This window comes from Acinonyx jubatus, chromosome A1, assembly GCF_027475565.1.
Source record: "Acinonyx jubatus isolate Ajub_Pintada_27869175 chromosome A1, VMU_Ajub_asm_v1.0, whole genome shotgun sequence".
NCBI classification, from domain to species: domain Eukaryota; kingdom Metazoa; phylum Chordata; class Mammalia; order Carnivora; family Felidae; genus Acinonyx; species Acinonyx jubatus.
Genome location: NC_069380.1, coordinates 179,245,913 through 179,264,929, shown reverse-complemented (window position 1 = coordinate 179,264,929; position 19,017 = coordinate 179,245,913).

Below are 19,017 nucleotides of genomic sequence, written 5' to 3'. Positions count from 1 at the left end.
CCCTTCCCTACCTCTTCTGTCTGCCTACCTTTCTCTGAATATATCCATACTGCATCCCCACCCCCTCATCTTGCTCAGCAAAGAGCTTACCTTCCTCAGGATTCACTCTTCTCTGCAGGAGGAGTGGAAAGCATTTAAATAACCAATAATGGTCAGTTGTATTTCTTATCACGCTAAAATTAACTACATAGTTATGCTTAGGTATACTTTAGAAGAAAGCAATGTCTCTTCTTCATTTGCTGGCTTGTGTAATCACGTCCACAGTGAGATTTGTTGCCTTGCTTTCCTCCTCACAATTCTGCCCCTTGACAAGCATATTTCAGTGAATGACTTTCCCATTCTCCTGGTCATTGGTGTGGCACCTAGGAGTAGAAAAGCAAACAAACAAACAAACAAAAAACAGCTCCCTTGCTTTGGGTCAGGATATATCTGAGGTGTAACTTGTATTATAGCATCACCTGGGAGGAGGAGGTTGAAGCTAATCTCTATGGCCTTAGTCTGAAACTTTGCTTGGTGTGTTTCCTTTCCCTCTCTCTGATGTCCTGAGAAATCTCTACTGGAAAAGTTCCTTAATAAGTCACTTACACATGACTCTTCCTCTCAGGCTCTGCTTCCAGGGAACTCAAACCAAGTTCCTGTATGGTATTATTATTCATATCTTATGTATGAGGGACCTGTGGTATAGTGATTATATTCAGTTTGCCAAATGCCACACACACCTTATCAAGGGAGAAATTGGGATTGGAACGTGCCCCAGTACGATTCAGAACACATACTCCTTTCACCATACAATATCACTTCTCACTGCTAATTGAATAATTTTGCATAGCGGAGTCTTGACTCTGCTTGAAATATTCAAGGGCTCTCTGTTCCCTACATTGTTTCCTTGACATTCACCACCCTTATACTTTCTGGCTAATGTAAGTTGCTCGTCCAGATTTCCACCGGATCCCTTCTGTTACCTTTCCTGCCCACGTAGGAAGGACTACTCAGTTTTCTTCAGATATGGTTTCTCCTGGTCAAAATCTGTCCCTCTTTTTCTCACACCATAGTTTCTCTCTAAAATACCTTTCCTATTCCCTATCTGCAATGACAGTTCAAGAACTGACCCCATACTCCCTCTTGATAGTAGCACTTACCTATCACCACTTTCCTGAAGCAGGCCCTCATCTCTCCAGACTGAAACAATAATTTTCTGCCTAGAACTATTGTAGAAATTTATAACTTTCTGGCTGAGTAGGAAGGAAAGTCCTCTGCATTTGAAGACAGTGGACAGTAGAGACTCTTCTTTACAAAAGGTTAGAGAGCTTTGATTTTGATAGAGCCCTCAGTGGACTAGAATAAGTCATGCACTTGTAACAGGACTCTAGTAAAATTTTATTGGCTGTTATCTTGGTCCTTATGATTATGGATTTTTTTTTTCAAATTTTGTTTTTTACACTTTCTTGTATTTTCTAAAATATATCAAATACACATTTTGCTTCTGCAGGCCACATGAGAATAGTGCACCTTTCATAAAGAGGGAAAGAAAGGAAGACAGAAAGAGAGTTAAAAGAGAGAGAAGGAAGAGGAATGAATGGAAAGTTAAAAAAGGAGGGTTGGAAGGAAGAAAAAGAAGAGATAATTTGAACACTATAAAAATGTGAGGAGTTATAATGTCCAGGAGAAGAAAATCTGCCATGTTTAAATAATAATGAGGAGAGGTTAATATTCACAGTGGAAGGAGTGAGTGGATAATGTAAAGTTTTTGCGTCTCTGTGTCTTCGCTGTTGATGTTCTCTCTTCCCTGTTAAGTATTTGCTAATGTTAGAGATGATTATAAGGCCTGGGAAAGAAAAAAATGGCAACTGAATGGAACTGAAAGAAATAAGAAGTAATGGCCTGAAACTATGGGGTGGAGGGAAAGAGGAGGGTGGAATAAATTAGATAATAGAAAATAAAATTAATAGTAGGTCAATTAGACAACAGAATAATTTCCCAAAGAAAGCAATTGAAGCAATAGCATCCAAGCTGTTCAGAATGAGAAGAGATAAATCAGCGAGAAGATTAATGTGGACAAACCACAGTGGAGCGAGATGGACCGGAGTGTGAGAAAATCCCTTCAGCTTTCCAGATGAAATGCATGCACAGATTTCCTGAAGCAGATGCCAGAAGATCCTTGCCCCTCAACACAGGAATTAGAAATGCATAGACATCCTCAGTGAAATCCCATTTAGGATTGCTAATCTTAATTCTGGAATTGAGGGGGCCACATTTCTAGCACCAGGCACCATATGCTGCAGTGGCCAAATTTATTATGATGCCAGGTCCAGGGAAGCCTGGTGTCCTTGTCTGAGGACATTATGGCAGAGAAAATGAAATAATTACTCAGGGAGAACTACGTCTCCTGCAGATTAGAGGCCTATTTGCGAAAAGCTTTCTTCAAAAGCTCAGGAATTATTGTTTCAAGCAGGGCTTTTAAAGTGACCCTTTTTGTTGCATACATGTAAATACACACAACTGTGGTCTAACAGACAGACCTCATGCATATGTTACAAATGAACCATGAGAGCTTCCTCATCAACAAGACCCAATTTATCTGAAATCCTATCCTGACTTGCCCGCTGATTAGCTCTTGGTCTTTGATCTGTCACTCATACCTATCAACCCCAAGTCTTCTCATCTGTAAAATGGGGGGAATAATATATCCTTCCACCACTTTTGTGTGAAGATTAAACAACAATGCAAAGCACCTTAGGGGATGCTTTCCACTAAGTGTAAAGGGACTCTTTCCACTAAATGTTTGTTTTCCTTTGATACCAGTTCTTTTTCTTTCTAACATCCACCCCCACTTTAAATAATGTAAATCTTCAGCTGAAAGATCAGATTTACATGTAGATAACTATCCTTTTGAACTGCAAGATGCTAGAGGATGAGGAAGAATTTTTTCCTTTACATTATCTCCCAAACCTTAGTTAAGATACCATATTAGTATTCTGCTGCTGCTTAACAATTTAAACTTAGTAAATGAAAACAATGCTTATTTTTTTAATTTTTTTTAACGTTTATTATTGAAAGACAGAGTCAGAGCGTGAGCAGGGGGAAGGACAGAGGGAGAGGGAGACACAGAATCTGAAGCAGGCTTCAGGGTCTGAGCTGCCAGCCCAGAGCCCGATGTGGGGCTCAAACTCACAAACCGCGAGACGATGACCTGAGCTGAAGTCGGACACTCAAGCGACTGAGCCACCCAGGCGCCCCAACAATGCTTATTTATTATCTTACTGTGTACATGGGTCAGAGGTCTGGGCACAGTGTATCTAAGTAAGGTTCTCTGTTTAAAGTCTCACAAGGCTGAAATCAAGATGTCAGCAAGTCTGCATTCCTTTCTGGAACTCTGAGGAGGAATCTACTTCCACGCTCATCCAAGTGATTGGGGGAATTTAGTTCCTTGTGGTTTAAGAGTGAAGCTCCCAGTTCCTTGACATGTGGCTCACTTCATCTCAAGCCAGCAATGGTGCCTTGAATCTTTCTCATTCTTGGAAGATTTCCAACTCTCCTACCACTACTTTGACTTCTTTTACTCTCTCAGCCAAAAGAAAGCTCTTCTTCTAAGTCTCATGTGATTACATTGGAACCACCTGGGTAATCCCAGCTAATTTCCCTAGGTTAAATAATTAGCAACCTTAATTACATCTCCCAAGTCCTTCGGCTGTGGAATGTATTTATTGATATGACACCAGTAGTTAAGGGTGATGGAGAGAAGAACTCTGCATACCATACTCAGATACCCACCTGCCCTGCCTACTACATTTCAGTCCCCTCAGACTTTATCCCACTTAATACTGAACTCATGACCATTCCTAACATGTACAAAAATGTTTGTGCTTTTTCTTCTGCACCTTTTTGTCATGTTACCTATGACACCTTATTTTATTATCTCTCTGCTTGCCTTCATCACTGGAAAAGGTCCCATGAAAGAGGAAGTGTGAGCTATTAGTTTTGGGATTCCCAAAGCCTGCCACAGTATCTGATACAATGCTAGGGGAGTGAATGTTTTAATCTATACTAGAGAGAATTAAACATGTCCCAAATCTCATGGAAAATAATTTGGGCAGATCATGTAACTTAAAATTTTAGTTCTAAGCTTTGGCCATTGTATAATCTTATCTGAGTCCCTTGATTTATTTGTGCTACAACTGTCTCTTCTGTATTCCATAAATAAGGTATTAAAAATTGATATTTCCCAATCTTTTCACTAATCAAAGATTTCTCTCTCTCTCTCTTTAATCTCCCAGTAGACCCAGGTTTAGAAATATTTTTAATACCGTATTATATTTAGTAGTAAATAAATTTCCCCCCATGTTTATCTGTCAAAATCATATGTTACCTTAAGGTACATATCATTGAAACATTTGATTACCAGTGACTTCAACTAATGTTAGTTACTGTGACTTGAAATAATTATTGCTACATCAAAAAAATGCATAAAAGAAGAGCATCTTAAAAGAAGATGTAAGATATAAAAAAGAGCATTAGAATCAAGTTTTAAATAAGATAACTTTATGTTAGAAAAATGAAGCCAATTTAGTGCATGGGTAATTAGATTTTAATATTAGAAAAACTCAAGGAATTGTCTTCTAAGATTGCCCCAGAGCCTTACAGCACTTGATGGTGAACTTTGAGACTGAATAAAAGTTGATTCCAGTTCTAAAATTCTGATTCCTAAATTTCAGTCTGTTTCCATTCTCTCTTGATGGGACATCAATGACATTTCTCCATGGATTAGGAATCTTTGCTGTAGTACACATGATAGGAGCAGGGTCTAAATTCAGATGCCTCAATAAGGCTACACAGGTGAATGGGGCAAAGCCAAAGCAAGGCAGAAAACACTTAGGCAGAGCGACTGAGCACCTGCCCACTGTCCTCTTGAGTGATACTGGGTTAGAGGTGTTGGATCTTCTGATTTTAAAGTTAACCAGAGATAAAGATTTTATTTATGTTACAAAAGAACTGTTTTTAAATATTGGCAAGGAAGTCAACTTAAAAATTATGTTTGGACCATGTAAAACATATCAGTAAGTCAATTGAGGCCTATGGGCTTTGAGTTTATAGTCAACTGTAGGGTCAGACTGTTGGAGGCACATAGGAGCCAGCGGTTACTTAGAGCTCAGTCTGTGCCAGATGTTCTCAGACTCTGGCCACCCAACTTCCTGGGGCTTCAGTTTCCTTACAGCGAGATGTGACAGCATGCTTTCTAAAGTGTAAAAGGCTACATGAGTACTACAGAGGGATATTCTTATTTAAGTCTTTCAAGAAGGAAGTAATATTCTCTTGCCTTTTGTTTTATCATTTTTATATTTATTAATTTTGAGAGAGAGAATGCAAGCAGGGGAGGAGAGAGAGAGAGAGAGATTGAGAGAGAGAATCCCAAGTAGCCTCTGCACTGTCTGCCCAGAGCCCAACGAGGGGCTTGAACTCACGAACCATAAGATCATGACCTGAGCATAAATCAAGAGTTGGATGTTTAACTGACTGAGCTACCCAGGTGCCCCAAATAACTAATACAATTTTTTAATTGAAATCAACTCATGAGAAAGATGTGCATTATTGGAAAAATTTGTGTGTGTGCATCTGTGTGTGTGTGTGTGTGTGTGTGTGTGTGTGTGTGTGAGAGAGAGAGAGAGAGAGAGAGGAAGAGAGAAGAGGGAGAAACGGGGAGAGAGGAACAGTATACAAATTTTTAGTTGGTTCTCGCTAGACATTTAACATTGTCTCTGATATTTATGACAAGTAAACATTCATTCTTTGCAATGATATGATTAAGATAAACTGACACAGCTTAATGTCTTTTTTTAATCATTCTGAGCTCATAGTAGATGACTGAGCCTTTAGAAATTTAGAGGAAAACCCTTTGAGGTACCACATCCTGGGCAGAAAGCAGTTGAATGGTATCATAAATTTGAACTGCTAACTTGGAAGTGAGAAGTGTCATAAGTAACTCAGGCATGCACCAGAGAACTCTAGAACCACATGGACATAATTAATGTTTTTTTTTTTTTTTTTAACATTTATTTAGTTTTGAGACAGAGAGAGACAGAGCATGAGCAGGGGAGGGTAAGAGAGAGAGGGAGACACAGAATCCGAAACGGGCTCCAGGCTCTGAGCTGTCAGCCCAGAGCCCGATGCAGGGCTCGGACTCATGGACCACGAGATCATAACCTGAGCCGAAGTTGGACGCCCAACCGACTGAGCCACCCAGGCACCCCATAATTAATGTTTTTTTAAGGCATAGAGAATGTGTACATTACCTTAAGATTTCGACTGCAAGTCACTTTATTTTGGTGTATTGGCATGGATTAAAGCTCTTTTAAAGGCTTTCATTTCTAAAAGATGGAAAGGTACAGGGATTTTACTTAGCCTCACTTACCTGTTCCTCCTCTTGATAAGACCAGTGTAATTTAAGCTAAGTTAATGAAGACCTTGATGTTTTCCCATGTCTTGGTTTGTTCATGTTCTTGTGAGATCTTTGGGCCCCATAAACGTTGCTCCTGATATCCAAATAAATGAACCTCAGATCACACTATTGAAACATGTTACCTGTAGTTTACATTTTGGAAGCCATTTGTTTTTGGTTTTTGTTCTATTCAAGTCTGTGGTCAGAATGGAAACAAAGTTGTTCTGAGGAGATTTCTTTCAGCCTAGGGTAGGAGGGAACAGTGAACACAGCAGCTTCTAGCTTCCTAAGGGGAGTCAACCGGAAGAATTAGAAAGCTCTGCCCCTTGCACACAACTTGCTTCAGAACTACTCATGTTTCTCTTGCTGGGTCCTTGGCAGGCAGTCACACTATCTTGGCACTTTGGGTAAATTGCTGAAGTTCTTCAAGTTTCCTTTTTCTTATTTGTAAAACGAGAGTAAGAATCGTACCTACTTCATGGCACTATTATAAGGGATAAATGAGAGAATGCATATGAAAAGCACTTTAGCTTCCCTGGCATATGGAAAGAATTCAATAAGTGTTAGTTATTTTTAGTAATATTGTTATTCCTTAAGTTGTATTGACTGAGCGATTAAGGTTTCTAATTTAAGGCAGCTAATGATTTATTTTTATAGTATTTCCTGCTTTTTGTAAAACCACTTTTTTCCCCTCACATAATTCACTCAATTCTGTTGAAGTGCCAGAATTTGAAATCCCACATTTCTCAGGGTCCAGGAGTAGCCCAACTGCTCAAGAAAGAGAGAGAAAGAGAAAGCAAGGTCTGGTTTTCTGGATAATGTCTGATACTAATAAAGCTCATAAGTATATGCTTTTCTTCCCTTATTCAGCTATATCAACTCTCAGTGGCCACTGAATTGATATGACAATTAGTCATATGCAATAAACTTGTCCCTTTGTGCCTTGCTTATCCGGTATATTGCAAACTTCTAGGAGTAGATCACGCCTTAATGTCTTAAACTTCATGCATTGAATAGCACAGTGCTATAAATATAATGGGTTCAAGTAAAATTGATGGCTAAATTTATTTAGTGCATTGCATGGATTATTTCATGAACCTCACATGAGAACTCCATGAGGTAGGTATTATTGTAGGTGTTATTCCTATTTTACATACTAGGAAACTGCAGTTTAGTGATATGACTTACCAGAAATCAAGTAGCCAGTAGTGGCTGACACAAGGCTGAAACTCTAACAATTTAGAGCAGAGTCCATTTCTACTCAGCCTGCTATGCTTCTTCCTGATAGGTGAGATTAGTGAACACATGCATGAAAGGAAGTAATCATATTCTAGAAAGCAATTCTGAATATTAAAATATTTACCCGACCTAAAAAGAAATAAATTTCCCTTTTCTTAAACTAATACTCATTCTTGAACTGCCAAATCTGTTTGCACTTCCATTGCCTTTTTAAATGCCTGCCTTTACAAGTTTTTCTATGAAGCTTGAGCAGTAGAGTTCACACTTCAATTCAGTTTTGTGACAGTATATGGAGAAAACACCAGCGAAATTGTATATTAGGCAATATGGGAGAAAATACAGAAATGAGAATGTATTACCTTCCCTTCAGGATATTGCAATCTAATAAACCCAGATAAGCAAATAATGATAAAACAAAGTAGCCTGGTGACTACTGGACTCACAAATACCTGGGGGAACTCTGTGAAGGGGACAAACTTGGGGGAGGTCCAGGGAAGCTTTGGGAGCTTTGAAGGACTTTAAGGTTCCATTTCAGTCTCTCTTTTGAAATACTTCCTTGTCCCCTGATTAATGTCTTCCTCAAAAAAATTACCTCACAGTTCTGCTTTTGGTTAAACCAGTTTCCTAGGCCCTTCTGAAAAAAAAAAAATAACAACTGTTGTGTCTAAATTGGAACTATAATCAATCTACCAAGATTTTATGAATATTTTAAAAATTATATTTCAACCAACTGGATAAAATTTGTGTGATGGGTTATGAATTCTATATTGGTCTAACTCAGACTAAAATTCTATAAAATACCATAAACATTTATCTAAGAATTGATGAAATTATATAGTTTGATCATCATCTATCATTGAGATATCCATGTGGACTCAGAGAATAATCATTTTTAATGCAGTTCGGCATATCAGATGCCGGAGCCCATACTATAATATGAGTTTCCTTAGAAATATATTTATTATTCACAATGCTGTATTGAAGTGTTCTTGGCTCAGGAATGTGTTTTCCTCACTCTTTCACCAGGATGATAACATAATAGTAACTATTTCTTTCATCCAGTGCTAACCTGATAAATTATCCCACGTCCCCAAGACTATAATCCCAGGAGCAGTGGGTGTTTCATATTTAGTACCTTGAAAGAAGATTATTATTGGCTGTCCTATGCATAGGCTGACTAGCTGTGATGTTTTGATGTTATAGTTTGTTTCTGTTCTTAGTAATACTGATGATCATTAACATCAGATTCATATATATTACAAATATTGTATATCATATATATATTAACTGATTGTATGCTTTTCAGTTGTCATTACTTTGCTAAGAACTGTACATGCTTTATCTCCTTTTCTCCACAACAATCCCATAAGGTAAATTTTATTAGTCTCCTTTTACAGACAGTAAATCTGTGCAGGTTATAGAAGATATGTCTCCAAAGCCCAAATTCTTCTAAATGTATAGTGCTTACCCACCAGTTCCCTTCTCTCTAATAGTTTCAGAGGTTGATGTCTCATTGAACCCCAAGTTTTGTTGACATGAACACAGTAGAGAAGATTGCTTTTAGCTTTTTGGCATTATGACCTGGAGGAACATCTAGAAATTATTCCTTCAGAGAGTAGAAGAGAGAGAAGAGAAGCATCTCAACTAAAAGGCTTTCCTTGAACAGCTTCCGCAGATCAACCTACAGCTGCCGCTCCAGGTGAAACGGATTCTTCTCTCACCAAGAGTCTCAGAGGCAGCGGCAGCCCTGCCATTCTCTGGGTCCCTCGTTCATTAGTAGTCAAGGTTTTCATTGTGCTCAGCAAAACAGTCACAGAAAATAAATGTGCCGCACAGATGGGCCCATAGAAAATCTTCTTGATGTATTCTTGAAAATTCACAGCTAAATGACTTTGAAGAGATGGGGTTTATTGTGTCCATGATTAAAATGAGGTGTGGCATGAATCTTTCAGATACAATGCTTTCCCTGTAGAGCTTTTTAAGACTGATAAGGTACAAAGTGGTAGCTGGCCTTTGGCTCATAGATGTACCATGGCTTATTGAACCATTCCCCAAATGATGAAGTGCATTTCAAGTATATTTGCTTTATACAAAGTTAAACTTGAAGAACTGTATAAAAATAAATCTACTTCATTTTATATAAGCAGAAGCCTTTCATTTAAGGCTTTTTCTGCTTAGATTTTCAAAAAGTAGAAGAATTACATCAGTGTTTCATTGGACCACCTATACCACCCACACCAGAATTTTCTAATGTTATCTGAGCTGCTTGACAAAAAATGCACTCTATCCCATATATACATTGGGGTAGAAACAAGGAATCTCCATTTTTAACAAGTATCCCAGTTTATTCTTGTGACTAGTATGCCACATTTTGTGTGAATTTGAAATAGTACAATTTTAACATAATAAAACAAAATGCATATTGTAGGCAAAATTTGAAACAATGGGTTTCTTTCAAATTATAAAAAATTACAGTTGAGATTTGCAATTTTAAAGCTTGCAGATCAGATGAATTATAAACTACCATCAGCAATGCTAGTTTAGTTGGTAATTTCAAATACCTATTTTTTTGTATCGTTCAACCACATTGTTTCTTTCATTCAAATAATGTTGGCAATTTCTGCTATATCATTGCCATATTCACTGTTGCTTTGTATCTTTTATATTATAATCATGCCATCCAGGTATTCATTAAATGTTTATGCTCTCACTCATGTTGAAAAACGCTAAGCACACATTTTGAAAAGGGAGTTAGAAGAGATATTTTTTAAAAAGATCTAACAACCACTAATATACCCTATATTATTAATTTGGAATAGTGGCCTCCATAGAATATTAGAAGCAATATTGAGAATATTAAAAGTGGAAATAAAACCCAATTATGCTACTAATGGTTGCAGATCTATATTCCTATGGGGAAATTTACCTCAAATTGTGCCAGTTTTGAATTATATGGGGTCTTCAGAAATTGCAGTTTGAATAAAAGTGACCTACTAGTGCAGTAGAGTTTGAAAACCACTGCAAAGCTAGTAACCAATGTCTTGCCAAGTTGGCCACTGTAGGCCATTTTTACAAGGATTAATTATTTGGACAGAAATAGAATAATAAGCCTACTTTTCTAGCAAAGAAACATCAGAATAAAGGGATGCAAGGTCATCATGGTGATTACCTCAGGAGGAAAATTCACATGGTAGTTTCAAGGGGAGATGTTCACATTGGAGTCTATGTGGATGGCATGCTAGACAGAGCTGTGTCCTCAAGCAGTGGTGTGCTGGTAAATGTTTAGCAACAGATTCTAGGAGTGAGGGAGCCCTGATTTGTGGCATTTGCTAATTCTTATCGTGCACATATTCCCAGAATGATCAGCTTCAGGACACCAACCTGACATCAGTTAGGTCACCCAATCCCTGAAAATGTAACAGTCACCATTTCTGAGCTGGTTCTAGCTGGCTGCAACAGATCGCTCCAGTGTCTGAAGGGGCCTAGATGCATGAGAAAACTGTACAGTCAATCCTCAATTATCCAGAGACAAATTAACCCTTTTGTGGGCTACCGCAAAATTGTGATTCAGAACTCTTCCCCCATTTCTTGTATTTCAGAGGCACAAAATAGAACCCCATTTTCCCTTTATGGCCTGCTTTGTTCTTTGTCTATACATCAGTATCTCTGTCACAATGTTCTCTTTGGGTAGGTAACCGGTATTCTCTAGCTATCTTATTCCTTTAAGAACAGAAGAAAATTGTGTATGGGGCTTCCAATTAAAATAGATTTGACATTCTGATTTCAGTAGCAATGATGGTGGTTGAATTGGAGATTGACATTAGGTATGGTGTCACAGCCAGCACAAGAAGACTAAGGGGCCCATTGACTAAATAAGATAGATTCCCTGAAGTTGGCTAGCAGCAGACAGATTTACCTTATCATGCAAACATAGTTCTTAGCTGGGAGGCTTTCTCCATACCATCCTGTTCTCTGACCACAGAGTCCATTTTCTTCTTCCTTTCTTTTTAAGTCCCTTTCCTTGCCAGTATCCTGATCTGGATTTCGACTGCCTATTAGACCTTCAGAATATATTTCTTTCTGCTTCTTTCTTAGATTATTTGTACACCTCTAAGAATGCTTCATCTTCTAGAATAAGATGCAACAGGGTGGTCTGCCTTCCTTAGAAATTCCCTTCCTGCATTCCATCTCCACATCTATCTCTTACCAGCCTTGAGGACACAGATCAAATGGTGCCTTCTCTTTCATGATCACTCTAGGTGAACAAAATTTCATCCTGCTCTGGACTTACTTAGCATTGTTTCACAACCTTCCTTGTACATGGACATCAGTTGAGTTTTTGAAAAACAATCATTGTTTAGGAGACACCAAAAATTCAGAATTAATTGGCATAAGGTGTGGTGTGGGTAGTGGTATAGGTATGTTTTCTAAAAATACCTTCTAAAAAGCTTTCTAAAAAGTGGTGACCCTAACATGTAGTCAGAGTTGAGAACTAGTATTCTACAGTATACTATCCTCCCTTCTCCTCCTCTTCCTCCTCCTCCTCCTCCTCCTCTTCCTTCTGCTTCTTCCTGGAGCAGTCCAGCTTCCAAAATCTGTATAAAAGTAAGGATTTTTTTAGGTGGAAAAAAATCTATACATTCAGTGGAAGATTGCAGACACTTTCTGGGCAGCAATAATACAGAGCCTTACCTGTGAGAAGGGAAAATCATTGGCATAAGAACTTAAGAAAACTCAGAAACCATTTCCTTGATCTACAGTAATCTTGGAGCTAAAACTTCTTATAGGGAAATACAGTCCAATGCCTCACTTTAAAAAGAAAGTGATTGAAGCATCAAGAGGTTTTCCCAGTGTCCTACATGACTTTCCCAAGAGCATGTGACCTATGGTTGAAGGGCCAAAAGATGAGTTAATATTTTTTAAATACATACACTGGTTTTGCAAAACCATTTTATATGTGTTAAGTTTTTGTTTCATACATCAATGCTTCTTTCCTTTTTATTACTTAGTAGTGTTCTATGGTATAGATATACCATAGTTTAATCTTTTTTTGACACCTTTGTTAATAGAAAATTTATCACAAAGTTCACCTGTTTAAAGTATATGATCCAGTGATATCTACGGGTTATATCTATAGAGTGGCATAATCATCATAATCTAATTTTAGAACAGTTTTTATCACCTCAGAAAGAAAACTGGTATCCCATTAACCCTCATAACAGTCATAGGAGATAAGTCCAGTATAATTTTGCTTAATGATGGGACTAAGACATGAAAGGTTAAGCAGTTTGCTCAATGTCATGTGTCTAGTTAAAGGTAGAGCCAGAATAAAAAACTAAAGTGATCATATTCCAAAGCTCCATTCAAAACCAGAGCTAATCCAGTGTTCCTTTCCCACACTGTGTGGGAGAGGATTCAGTTTAGACAAAAAGTAAATAGATTTGTTTCCCCCCTGCAGATCATTTATGGGGAAAGGATTTCACTGGGAGGAAGAAGGAATAGAGGCAAGTCTCAAAGTCTTGTAACCTCCACTAACGGTTTATCCTAGCCTATTGAGTCATTTTGTCAAGGCTGCTATATGCCCTCTTGCAAGCCTCGCTTATATTCTACTTTGTCGACCTGCTATTTAGTTTTCTCATTTTAGAGTGTAATATCCTTGAGTGTGAGGACCATGAATTATACAGATTTGTTTTCTTCATCATGCCTATTGCTATACTTAGCCTACATAATAGGTCTTGATAAATCTATGGAAGAAATGAATGAAGGATTCCTGGTGATGCTACAGTATGACATTTAGACAGCAGGTATTCTAGATTTTTCCATCACTAAAAGATTACTGGTGGAAGATTCCTCAAATAACATGCATGATATCACAGGTAACAGAAAAATATAGTTTGTTTTATCTAAATAATACATTTTGTGGTAAGTTATTGGTATTAGTTTGGTCATTTTAAAAATGCATAACATATACACTTAGATTAATCCTGTTTTAAGTTGTTTTTGAAAAATACTGACCTTCATGTGGCAAAGGCTTTGTTATGACTTCTTAATGAGTTTCTAAGAAGAAACTATGAGTTCCTAATGTATTTTACTCATAATTATGCCTTATGATTGTGTTTAGAGGGGAGGTGGCCTGACTCACGAGTCTAGTGGAATCTTTGTGAGTTTTAATTACACAGCACTGCCACCTAGCATCAACCACAAAGGCGTTTTTTTTTTTTTGTTTTTTGTTTTTTTTTTAAGAAGCAGGGACTGAGATTACTTCTGGAAGTATTTGCAGCAGCTTCCAACCAATGTTGTTTACTTGAAAACCCTTGTGATTGGGAGTGAATTGGTGTCAATGAAGAAAGGAGTTGAGAAATCTGCTGAAGAGTTTCAAATGTCATAGCTGCATATTCATGAGTTGCAGGCACCTGTGGCTACTGTCTTCCTGTGGATTCCTAGTGCTGCTGTCTTTAGAAGCACTGGAGGTTGTTCCCAAATGGCACCATTGTTTATTTGCATATAAATAAATATATAAAGGAAATATTGGGGAGTGGGTAACAAACACATAAAATTATTCTGGCATGGGGAGAGGAGAAAAACTCCATCCTCTTTCAGGATATGCCACCCTTAGCAGACAACCTTCTCAGGAGTTGATAGTGCCTATTTCGAATCTGGATCCCTTTGGTTGACAGTGTAGTGAAGCAGATTTTCTCTGCCAGCCTGAGAAGTCAGTAGAAGCTGGCTACAGGGGAGAAACAGAAGACATTAATCCCCTTTGCCATTTCTTTTGGGTGTCTTGCAATGTGATGGACAATGTGAATCCAGGACCCCGTTCTCCATCTTCTCAGTTCCCGAACAGTGCTTTAAAAGACACATCAAAACAAATCAATAGTATTTAAGGGGTGGGGGGGACATCACACTTAGATTGATGCTTTACATAATGAGCCCTTTATGAGATGTAATGCCAACTGTTAATCAATAGACATGCCAGAACTGCCTCTAATACAACCTTGTAGAGTTTTTTTTTAATTAATCCTTATTAAAAATATTGACTTGTTGTGACTTGCTGTGGCCGCTCCTGGCTCTGTTTTTTATCCTAATTAGGAGGTTATGCTACACTGCTTAGGCTGCAGATAATAATGTAATGATTATTGTCTTAAAACCTGAGAATCAATATAAGATACTATCAAACTGTACCAAGTGTCACAATTATGAAAATTACTCCAGATCTTAAAGATTTACAAAAGCGAGATTATGTTTTCTGTCTTATACTTTTTTTCCCATTTGCTTTACTCTACAGTTATCTCAGGAGTAGACAGGTTCAAAAGCTGCTTTTTTTTTTTCCACAGAAGGCTTTGTCAAATCATTATATTTTGACATATCATGTTCCAAGGGAGCTGCCATCTTCCTTACTGCAGTCATTTAAAAGAACTCCCTCTCCCCAGCACCCTATACCTCAAAAGGCATTTGTATATTAAACTAAAAGTTCTAGTACAAAGGGAAAAACAGAACATCCAGAGGTTTTACCAAGGGATGCCACTAATCCAAAGACCCACAAGAAAGAAAGAAAAATAAATGAATAAAAGTGAAAGAATGGCTTGTTGCTTTTCCAAGAGACTCAGATATAAAAGTGGGAGGAATGTAATAATAATAGTTAACATGTATGTATAGAGCATTTCCTTACCCAAACCAGATATTGTTCTGAGTTCTTTATGTCCATGAACTCATTTAATACTCACTGTAGCCTTGGAGGATTGTACTGTTATCCTATTTTATAGATGAGGCAGTCGAGGCAAAGAGAGTTTTATTTACTTGTCCAAAGTCACTTAGGGAGTGGCAGAGCAAGAACTCTGAAGCTCAGCCTCTGGCTTTCATGTCTGTCTGTGCTATTAAGCACTGTGATAATTGAGACCATCTGTCAAGCACAGCCTACTCATTTTGCATCCAGGATGCTGGGTGGAGCTCAGCAAATTTAAATGACTTATCTCAAGGTGTCAGCCAATAGTAAACTGTTAGATATCCCATGTTAGATAAATTACACATCTCGATCCCCTCCCCTCTCCAAGCCAAAGTCTTTATCCCCAAGGGTGTTCAGACCAGGGGTGGCAGGCAATATTGTGCAAAGCCAGTGAGTCTCAGCCTCCTGAGTCGCCCTGGCATCTGTGTTCCCTGTCTAGTCATGGCCAGCTCTTTACAGAGCCATTGTTCCTATGAAAATTAGGGAGGGGTGGTCATGCGAGGGAGCCCCACTGTTTGGCTCTGTGTTTGTGAATAAGGAAAATGTTTTCCTTCTATAGCCTCTTTAGAGACAATTAAGCATTAGCTTTTGTTGGATGCTAAATTATGAGTGAATTTAGTTTAAAGTATGTGAACCATGCACCCTTTGAAATTTGCCTGAAAAGGCTCATTATAAAACTAATGCTATGAAAAAGCACTCCCTTTCAGATTAGGGAAAGCACCTGAATAGTTTTCATAAGTGGCTGCGCATCATTTGAAAGCATTCTAGTGTTGCCTGAAACGCTTTCAACACACCTTTCAACTAGGAAATTTCACATTCAGCATATCTGTAGTTCTACAAGACTTTCAATAATATTTAAATTGGTTAACTGTATTTCTTTTATATCTGTTTTAATGCTTTTATTGATTTGAGGTAGATAAACTTGATTGTGCATGAAATCTTATTTTTCCACACAAAAGAGATATGATTTGAGCATATACAAGGAGAACTGTACCTCTAAATCAAGCCAGACCTTTGCAATGCAAGGGTTTGGGTCAAATACAAGTTTACTGAGGCCTTCAAACTGTCCTGGCACTTACTCCAATGTTTGTTTCCCCAAAAATCAGTGCTACAGAAGAGCTCTTGGATGATATCTCTTTAGTAAAGTTCATGGAGAAAAGACTCTCAATTTTTACTATTGAAAAATGAATGCTTCTTTTAAAAATCTAGAGGTTTTTTTCTTTCAGTTTGTAAATTTTTAGTGGCTCATACACACTATAATTCCTATAGCCAATAGTGTTAGATTCTTTTATTTTCCATTTTTTTAAGTTTATTTATTTTGACAGAGAGAGAGAGAGAGAGAGAGAGAGAGAATGCACACACACATGTGTATGAGAGAGCAGGGGAGGAGCAGAGACAGAAAAGAAAGAGAATCCTAGCCAGGCTCTGCACTGTCAATGCAGAGCCCAATGCCGGGCTTGAACTCACATACTGTGAGATCATGACCTGAGCCTAAGTCCAGAATCAGATGCTTAACTGACTGAGCCACCCAGGCACCCCCCTGCTTTTTCTTTTTTTTTTTAGATTCTTTCTTTTAGTAACAAGGGAGTGAAGAACCGATTTGTGAACATTTCAGCTAATATGCACAAGAACACAGTAGGCAATACAAAATTTTTCTTTTAAAGACTGTACACTTTATAAGGTTATTTTACTTACTGCTCATACATATAAATCCAACTAGATTATCTCATCACAAATAAGAATTGATGCATGACACACGAAACCCTAGCTGCATAAGGGGCCCCTGAGTTCTTGGAGCGTTTACATCATATAGGGGCAAATAATACATAATAGGGTCATGAGAGCTCTGTAGAAGTGGGTTCAAATCTGAACTCTGCCGCATTAGCCTCATTACCTTGTCCAAATTACACCAGCTCGTGGAGCCTCGATTTCTTCACCTAAAGGATGGGGATAATGATAATACTAATGTTATATGAACAAATGCATGAGAAACCCTGTTACATCTCCTCATTGAATGCCTACTTTGTGTCCCACACTCTGCAAGGGTTTGGGGAGGCAGTTACTCTCCATAGGTGACTTCTGTCTTCCTGGGACTTACTGTCTATGTGGGAAGTCAAATGTGAAGGTTAGTGCCTGTGAGCAATGTGGCAAATCATAAGCACACAATAAACGTCCAGAGATCGCAAATGAAAAGCCATGAAAAGAATGGTTTGGAGTTAGTGATATATTTCATACTTTAGGCCTAGGACTGAGCTAGTAACGTGAAGACTATGAAAATAGAACCACATGGCACTCATGTGCAAAACTGAGGAAAGAGGAGAAAATCAGGTCTCGTGTGTGTGTGTGTGTGTGTGTGTGTGTGTGTGTGTGTGTGTGTAACCTTATAGGTGGCTGCAGTCCATTGATTCAGAAGAGATCAGGTTTTCCTCTTCAGCCTCTGTGCTAGTGTTGTTTATAAAGAATCCAAAGAAAAATTAATACCTGTAATTAGCAAGCATTTTATACATTACAAAAAATGTTTTATGACATCCTCACATTTAATTTTAGCAACAATGCCAAGAAAAATGGTCAAATAGAGTTAAACGCTAACATTGTATGGGAGGAATGGATTTGCTCAAGGCCGTGCGACCATTGCGTAGTGGGAGGCAGAACTTCAGTTCCCCAGGAATCTTCAGCTCTATAGCTGCTCACGTTTCTGTATCCAGATCCTATAATTTTGGATTAATCTCTCAGTTAAATGTACTCACTAAAGAAAGACATATACAAGGGCGCCTAGGTGGCTCTGTCAGTTGATCATGCGACTTTGGTTCAGGTCGTCATCTTGCAGTTTGTGAGTTCGAGCCCCGTGTCATGCTCTGTGCTGACAGCTCAGAGCCTGAAACCTGCTTCGGATTCTGTGCCTCCCTCTCTGCCCTTCCCCTGCTCGTGCTCTCTCTCTTTCTCAAAAATAAACATAAAAAAAAAAAAAGAAAGACATATACAACATGACTAGGTTTTGTAGGTTAGTTTCAGGTGACCATCACCTCTAGATTTCTATCTGGAAAGCCAGTAAGGAGAGGAAACAGAGTAGAATATTTATTGAAATCTCATAGCTAAGGGAAAATGCAGTGCATAGCTCAACTCTAGGGCATTTTAGGTTATACAGTAAACACTATTCCAGTGTGAAAGCTGACTGAGAACTGTTTTCTGAGGAAAAGTTTAGCCCACTCAAAGGGAACCTTCTTTTCCTATTACCACTAGAGATGGAGTTTCAGCATCTCCAGCATGTGTCTCAATTTGTGTTTTAGTTTTTTAAAAATTTCTTTAACGTTTATTCATTTTTGAGAGACAGAAACAGAGCGCAAGTGAGGGAGGGGCAGAGAGAGAGGGAGACACAGAATGTGAAACAGGCTCCAGGCTCTGAGCTGTCAGCACAGAGCCCAATGCAGGGCTCACACTCACAAACTGTGAGATCATGACCTGAGCGAGAGGCTTAACCGACTGAGCCACTCAGGAGCCCCCAATTTTTATTTTTCATAAAAAGAACAGAATTATCCCTCTACAGAGATGATGATCAAGTGAATGTCCTTAAACATAGAGAATATTGACACAACAGGCTCCATGTTTAAAGAGAGTCTTAAAC